The following is a 7,119-nucleotide window of genomic DNA, read 5'->3' as shown; positions in this document are numbered from 1 at the left end:
CCTGTGTGGGAGACCCGGAAGAAGCTCCTGGCACCTGGCTTAGATTGGCCCAGTTTCAGCCATTGCGGCCATTTGGAAAGTGAATCTCTTTGTCTTTCCCTCTCCCTGTGTGTAATTCTGTCTCTCAAAATAAATAAATAAATAAATAAATAAATAGTAAAAAAAAAGTGGCGTGCTGAAGAGGGATTTGGGAGGGCAATCTCAACTGCTTCCTACCTCCCTTTGTAATAACACTGCCTCCAATTCAAGAGCACTGTGAAAACATTGTTTGCAAATAGGTTGTTGTAAATGAGCATTATCTGTAGGAAGGACTTCATTTGTATTAGAAAAGCCTAAAATGATGACAGAACGACATCACCTAAAACACTATGGGTGGACCAAAGTTGAACTTGGAGGTGGGTGATGGGGTTGTAGTCTATTCAGGCTGTACAAAAAAACACCACACATTTCCATGGCTATTTCTAAACAACAATTCATTTCTCACTTGTGTGGAAGATGGGAAGTTCAAGATCAAGGGGATAGCAGATTTGGTGTCTGCTGAGGGCTTGTGGGTAGTATCTGCTAGCTGTGCCCTCCCACGACAGAAGGCCTACTTTGAGTCTCCTTTTTATAAGGGAACGGATCCCACCGATGAGGGCTCTGCCCTCCTGACCTGGTCATCTTCTCAAAGGCCTCCTTTCCCAACACGGTCACCACAAGGTTGGTGTTTCAACATATTGACCTTGGGGACACACAAACATTGCAACCTGAGCGGGGGTGGGGAGCAGTGGGCAGAGGTCACAGAACTGATGGTGTCTGGTGGAAAGTTGGGCCAAGGCATACAGACCAGAGACAACCAGTGGGCTGAGGTCAGGACCATCACCAACTCACAGCCCAGCCTCCAGTCTCTCACTTAGGGCTCACAAGGCCTCAGCTGGCCAGAGAGGAGCCTTAATGGAAGGCACTTGGCCCCCGGCACCCACCCTGGAATTTGGCCAGGAGCACGCTGGCCTGCCCCAGAGCCTCAGGGACTTCTTGGGCTTGTCATATCATCGCTGACCATCTCAGATAAGCCAAGAATCCTGGATGAGTGTTTTTTCCTTATTTTCTCTACAATTTGGCTGCAGTTCTTTTTGCAAAAGAGAACTATGGAACCGGGACAGGAAAGCCTCTGAAAAGAGCCTCTCTTGTGTTCTTAGTTGCTATGGGATGCTGACAAGCAAGTGGTGGTGAAGGAAATGACGAAGACTTTAAATGAGTGTGGAAGAGGCTTCAGAGTCTGGCTCCTCTACTTTCTTCATTGGTAAAATGGGGCTCAAACCACCACCTCTCTTGTGATGAGGAGAGACAATATAAAAAACAAAGTGGGGGCGGGCCCTTGGTCTAGGTGGTTAAGATGCTCATGTTTCATATCAGAGTACCAGGCTGGGTCCAGTCTCGCTGCTTACGTGGACCCTGGCAGAAAGCTGGGGATGGCTCAAGTGGTTGGGTACTTGCCACCTGTATGGGAGATCCATGTGGAATCCCCGCCAGTCAGAGGGAGCTCTCTCTGTTTCTCTGCCTTTCGAATAAGACAATAAACAAGTAAGCAAAGTGCATTTACTTTCCAAGTAGGAGCTATTATCAACGTGTCTTTTCTCATTCCCTCTGTCATTGCCACAGTTGGGCTCTTATCTCTATGTGCAGTGATGTTGGCTCCCACACTTGTCTCCTGGGTTGTGTTCTCTGCTCCCTTAAACTGTTTTCCAGAATAATGCCAGAGAAAGTAGCATTCAACACAAAGATGCATGGCACGCCAAGTCACAACATCTTTTAATAGCTTCTATATTAAAAAAAAAGAAAAATCGAAAAAACCAAAGTCTAAACTCTTGCGAGCGGCCTCCTCCCAGAAATTCTTCTGAGTTTGTCTGCCTCTGCTCATTCATTCATTCCTTTTACTGGAGTGCCTTCCAGGGTCAACCAAGCAAGGGCTTCACCCAGACAGCATTTCACCCAGGCCTGAAAGCAGTGCCATCCTGTGTAGCCCCAAATCACAGAAGAAGGCATGGTGGCTCAGACAGGCTGTGGAACTTGGCCAAGAATGCACAGCTAGTAGGTCAGAATTTTGAATTCACTGTGGCTGGTCCCCTCCTCACCTAGCTGCTACGCAAGGGGCAGCAATGCCTCCAGGGCTGCAGGGGAAAGGTGAGTGAGCAGGAAGGGGCTAGGATCCCAGAGGGAGGAAGCAGCCATTGGAAGAAGGGTGTTGGGGATCTGATGAGAACGAAACTTCCCTTTCCCAGCTTGGGGGTGGCGGTGGCCACCTGGACCTGGAAGATAGAGTTCTGGGCCTGAGGACCCAGCCAGCCTTCCACTCTCCCCACCCCCACTCCTGTCGGAGCTGAGTGCTCTGTGGGCTTCCTGTAGCTCCCCGAGACAGGATCCTTGCCTCTGGGAGTCCTCTCCCCCTCTCTAGGCTATGGGAGATTGGAGCAATGGCCCGAAGACTGCTGTCAGCAGTGTTCCGTCCTGGGGAAGTGGCTGAGGGGCCATTAGGCAGTCAGTTCGCAGCCACAGTGCTTGGTCAACAGGCTGTTTCGTCCTGCCTTCCCCGGCTGCCCGGCCCTAGCCCAGGTGGAAGGCTGGAATCGCCTCGCTTACAGCTTCGCTGAGGCCTACGCCCTTCCAGGGGCCCACCAGCTCGCGGTGGAAGTCCCCGGGTGCAAGGGTTCCAAGGACACCCCTGCTTTTCCTAATGTGCTATTTGAGAGCGCCTACTATGTGCCACGCCCGACGTTAGCAGGTGCCCAAACCTACACAATAGATTTCGTACTTCCGTATTCTATCAAAAAAAGGAACGCAGGTCTTCAGAGAGCTTAGTGACTTGCCCAGGGTCACAGCGCCAGGCGGGAGCAGAAAAGGGACCTGGAACCCCGACACGCTGCGCGCACGAGGACGCAGTATTTGGGGGTTCTTGCGGCCGCACTGGCCCCGCCCCGCCCCCCGCCTCGGTCCTACCTTCTCCTGGGAAGGCAGAGACAGGCATCACGCCTTTGGCGGCACCCTTAACCCGGAGCCCGCTCGCTAGCGACCTCCGGAGGGCCAGGCTGGTTTGGGACTTGCCTACCCGCGGGACCCACCTTGTCCCAGCGACTGTATTTGCATAACAGAGACTGCTAGCTTCCTTCCCGCCCCTCCGGCGCGCTCTTCTTCCCTCCTTCCCCGGGCTCCTCCACGCCACATCCCCGGTCGCCCGCCGCTTCCCAGCGGACCCCTCCTCCTTGGGACTCCCTCGTGGAGCTCCCAGCTCCAGAGCTCTTCTGCCCGAGCCGAGCGGGGAGTCCGGAGGCGCCGGGGGGAGGGGAGTCCTGGGCAGGGCCGGGCTGAGGAAGACGCCTGGGGCACTGCCCGCTGCTAACAAAGGGAGCCGGCTACCGACCGGCTTGGGCGCGGAGCGGGCTGCACACACGGAGCGGGCGGAGCTGCAGCAGCCTGCGCGGTTCAGGGCGCAGCCAGTGAGTAGCGGGGTGCTGTGGGCGACAGCGCGGCCTGGGCTCCCTGAAAGGAGTGATGCAAGGGGGCGCAGGAGCGCCGAGCGGCTGGGCCAGGGGCGCACATAGGGCGCAGGGACGGGGTCTGTCCCCAGCGCCGCCGGAGCCGCGTTCGCCGTGGCGTCAGCCACTTCTGGCCAAGGGTGTTTGAATTTTTGCCCGGGCCGGAGCAGGGGGCTGCCCTGGTTTCTCAAGCCTGCAGACCCACAACAAACCCACGTGCGCGGGGCCCTCGGGAACCTCTGTTTCTCCATGGCACCGTCAGTAGGGGGGATGGGGGCGGGACGCCTTTCAGGGTCTGGGTTCCTTCAGAGGCTGCCTGTTGGGTTTGCAGGTCGGAAAGTGGAGGCCCGCCGCGGGGGAGGGAGCACGGCACCATAACAAACACACGTGCACCCTGCCGAGGGATCTGGGCGCACCGCAAGCCGTTCTGAGCCGCCCATCGGTGCCTGGCCATTGTCTGCTGCGCGGCTGGGAGCGGCGCTGCGGGCACCACTTGCCCGAACAGGGCGGGAGAGACGTTGAAAAGGCACCCCTTGGGCATCCGAATAAGCAACCAGACTTCAAAGGGGGGAAAAAGCAAAAGGAGAAAGCAGGTACAAACAGGGTACCCAAGCGGAAGCTCTGTCCCCGGCCGTGGCGCTTTCCGTGGGGGTGAGGGGGACAATTCCTCCACTCCACCTTACGGAGGTTTCGCAGAGATGTGGATTGAGTGAAGGGTCTCTTTCCCCCCACCCCATAAAGGACCGTGCCCCGCGCACCATTGTCCCCGCTCTCCGGCTACTGCCTCTGCTGGGAGACCGCGAGCGCCGCCCCAGCCCGCAGAAGGTACAGTCGGATTTAAATCAAAACCCAGTGCGGTCTCGGGTGTCGCCTGCGTGTTGCCTGGTAGGTCCGTGCACCTGGACCCTGGGTGTCACGGGCTCCTCTTGGCTCGTTACATGTTTCCCCAACAAGGCCAGCCGAGGCCTCTTGTTCTAGAGGGGGCCTTCTATTTTCAATTCTGTCTGCGTCTCTTTGAAGGAAATTCCGAGGTCTGGAAAGAGAGGCCTTTGTTTGCTTGGCTTTTTTCTTTGCTCACATCTGCCGAGTTGAACTTTGGCGACCGTACTAATTCGGAACGGGGTCGGCAGCGGTGAGCGGGACTGGGGATTGAACCGGCCTCGTGGGCGACGGTGCCGGGGCGGGAGCAAGGCGGCAAGGCTGTGGCAGCGCGTGGTGGCAGCGGTGAGGGCGCCGCCGACTGCCCGAGGGGCTGCTCGCTGAGCCGGGGCGCTGCCGCCTGCCTTGGCGAGGACAGCAGGTTAACTTGCCCCTGGGGAGGAGCTGGCCAGCCGCCGGCCCCGCACCGCTCTCACTGAAGGGTCGGAGAGCGTCCAGTGGCACTTGCTTGCTTTAGGGGGCAGGAAGTCAAGCCCGGGAGTCCAGCCCCTTGTCTAAGTTGAAACTTGGGGAAATCACTTGAGTGTGGGTCTCCCAACTCCCACGCTGCGCCCACACCGGGGTGGGGGTGGGGTGGGGGGTGGGTTGTGGCTATGGTGGCCTTAGGCAGAGCAGAGTTAAACAAAGAAAGTAATTCAGATTGAACTCTCCCTTTGAGAGTTCTTACAGTCTGTTGAGAAGAGAGGGATTTAGTAATTCCTTACTCTCCTTCTAGCCTTTCGGAAGCTTGGTTATTTTTCTTTCACGACTGCCCCTTCCCTTCAAATTGGAAGAGGGCCAACTCTGGAGACTTAGATGTTTTGCCTCTCATCCTGGTGCCAGGAGGCCTTTGTTTGGGCAAAAGCATGGGCTGTTGACATCAGCCGGCTGGAGGAAAAGTGTCTTAGTGAGTCGCTCCTGAGCCACTCCTGGCAGAACAAAGACTTGTTTTCATTGATTTCACTTTATTAATTAATTTTTTCCTGAGAGTCCCACAGAAGTAGCTAATTATTTTTGTATTTGGCAGATGAAAATGTGGAAAACTGGAAAACACCAGGAGGCGGAGGTTGGTGTCCCCCCCACCCAAAGTTAACCTGCTGTTTTCTGCTGGCCCCGTTATCTCCCCGTTGCACTTGTTCCTTTCCTGCCAGTTGCCAAGGTGTTTCACTCTTGTACTTCTCCTTGGCACTAGAGTACAGTTTTGTTGGTCAGGATGCTAGCCCTGTAAGGAACTTCCAAAATCATGTGGCCGGATCCTGGTCCCTTTTATTTTCCACATGGGAAAACAGAAAACAGAAAACTGCTTGCCACCCAACAAAGCACAGTCTACTTTTCGTGTCCCTTTTTGCGTGCAAGGGCAGCGGTTGCATCAAAGGAGTTGCTGTTGGCACCTCAGAGTAAAGTCAGAGTTACGCCCGTTGTTATAACAGCACCCTGGAAGTCGGACAGTCAGTTCCTTACGGATTTGCATGGCTTTGGTTATTAAGGAAAGCCATGGAGCCCAGGGGTAGATATGGTGAGGGGGATTGCCGACATCACCGAGTTCTGTTTTCTTTAGCGTTTACTGAGTGATTCGCTTTACTCTCTCTCTCTCTTTTTTTTTTTTTTTTTTTTTGACAGGCAGAGTGGATAGAGACAGAGAAAAAGGTCTTCCTTTTGCCATTGGTTCACCCTCCAATGGCCGCCACGGCTGGCGCACCGCGCTGATCCGAAGGCAGGAGCCAGGTGCTTCTCCTGGTCTCCCATGGGGTGCAGGGCCCAAGCACTTGGGCCATCCTCCACTGCACTCCTGGGCCACAGCAGAGAGCTGGCCTGGAAGAGGGGCAACCGGGACAGAATCCGGCGCCCCGACCGGGACTAGAACCTGGTGTGCCGGCGCTGCAAGGTGGAGGATTAGCCTAGTGAGCTGTGGCGCCGGCCTCGCTTTACTCTTGCGCTGGGCTCCACACATTTTGTGTCTTGTGCTTCCGCAGTCAGGCAGCTCCTTTGGGTAATAATCAGGCAAATAATGGCAAAGAGAAGTTAAGACAGAGAGACTCTGCTTGGCTGTTCACACTACTTAACTGCCTGGGGCTGTGACTGTTCATCCTCTCCGCAGGATGGAGTACTCATCAGCTTTTAAAGTGGTGCAGAGTGGGAGTGGACCTTTAGCCTGTTGGTTAAGAAGCCGGCATCTCATAATCAAAGTGTCTGGGTTCAATACCTTGCTGTGGTTCAATTTTTTTTTAAGATTTATTTTATTTTATTATTTGAAAGAGGTATGGAGATACATATGTGTGTGTATATATATATATAAATATATATATATATATAGAGAGAGAGAGAGAGAGAGAGAGATATCTTCCATTCGCTGTTCACTCCCCAAGTGGCCACAATGACCGGAGCTGTGCCAGTGCAAAGCCAGGAGCCAGGAGCTTCTTCCAGTCTCCCACATCAAATGCAGGGGCCCAAGGACTTGGGCCATCCTCTGCTGCTTTCCCAGGAGCATTTAGTAGGGAGCTGGATCTGAAGTAGAGCAGCCGGGACCCGAACCAGCGCCCATAATGGGATGCGGGCACTGTAGGCCAGGGCTTTAACCTGCTGCGCCACAGCACCGGCGCCTGCTCCAGTTCTTGACTCCAGCTAATGCTGACACTGGGAGGCAGTAGTGATGGCTCAAGTAACTGAGTTCTCCCATCACCCACCTGGA

At 54.9% G+C, this 7,119-nt stretch overlaps 1 protein-coding gene across 9 annotated transcripts in view; it reads left to right on the top strand.

Moving 5' to 3' along the window:
• Window positions 1-3,037: 3,037 nt before the first annotated feature.
• The window catches only part of ST6GAL1 (ST6 beta-galactoside alpha-2,6-sialyltransferase 1), a 122,849-nt gene continuing 118,767 nt past the window's right edge, over window positions 3,038-7,119 (top strand). For 4 of the 9 annotated variants that reach the window (XM_002716497.6, XM_017346979.4, XM_070072392.2 and 1 more), the window contains exon 1: window positions 3,095-3,473. The gene's annotated coding sequence lies outside the window, so the exon portion shown is untranslated. Of the gene's footprint in view, window positions 3,474-3,843; window positions 4,106-4,253; window positions 4,338-5,457; window positions 5,497-7,119 lie in introns of all 9 variants that reach the window. The other 5 variants (XM_051818885.3, XM_070072388.2, XM_089331994.1 and 2 more) reach the window with 4 other exon arrangements.

The sequence above is a fragment of the Oryctolagus cuniculus genome, chromosome 4 (assembly GCF_051225735.1).
Source record: "Oryctolagus cuniculus isolate XC-2025 breed Fujian yellow rabbit chromosome 4, ASM5122573v1, whole genome shotgun sequence".
NCBI classification, from domain to species: domain Eukaryota; kingdom Metazoa; phylum Chordata; class Mammalia; order Lagomorpha; family Leporidae; genus Oryctolagus; species Oryctolagus cuniculus.
This window is presented reverse-complemented; position numbering and strand designations above follow the sequence as displayed.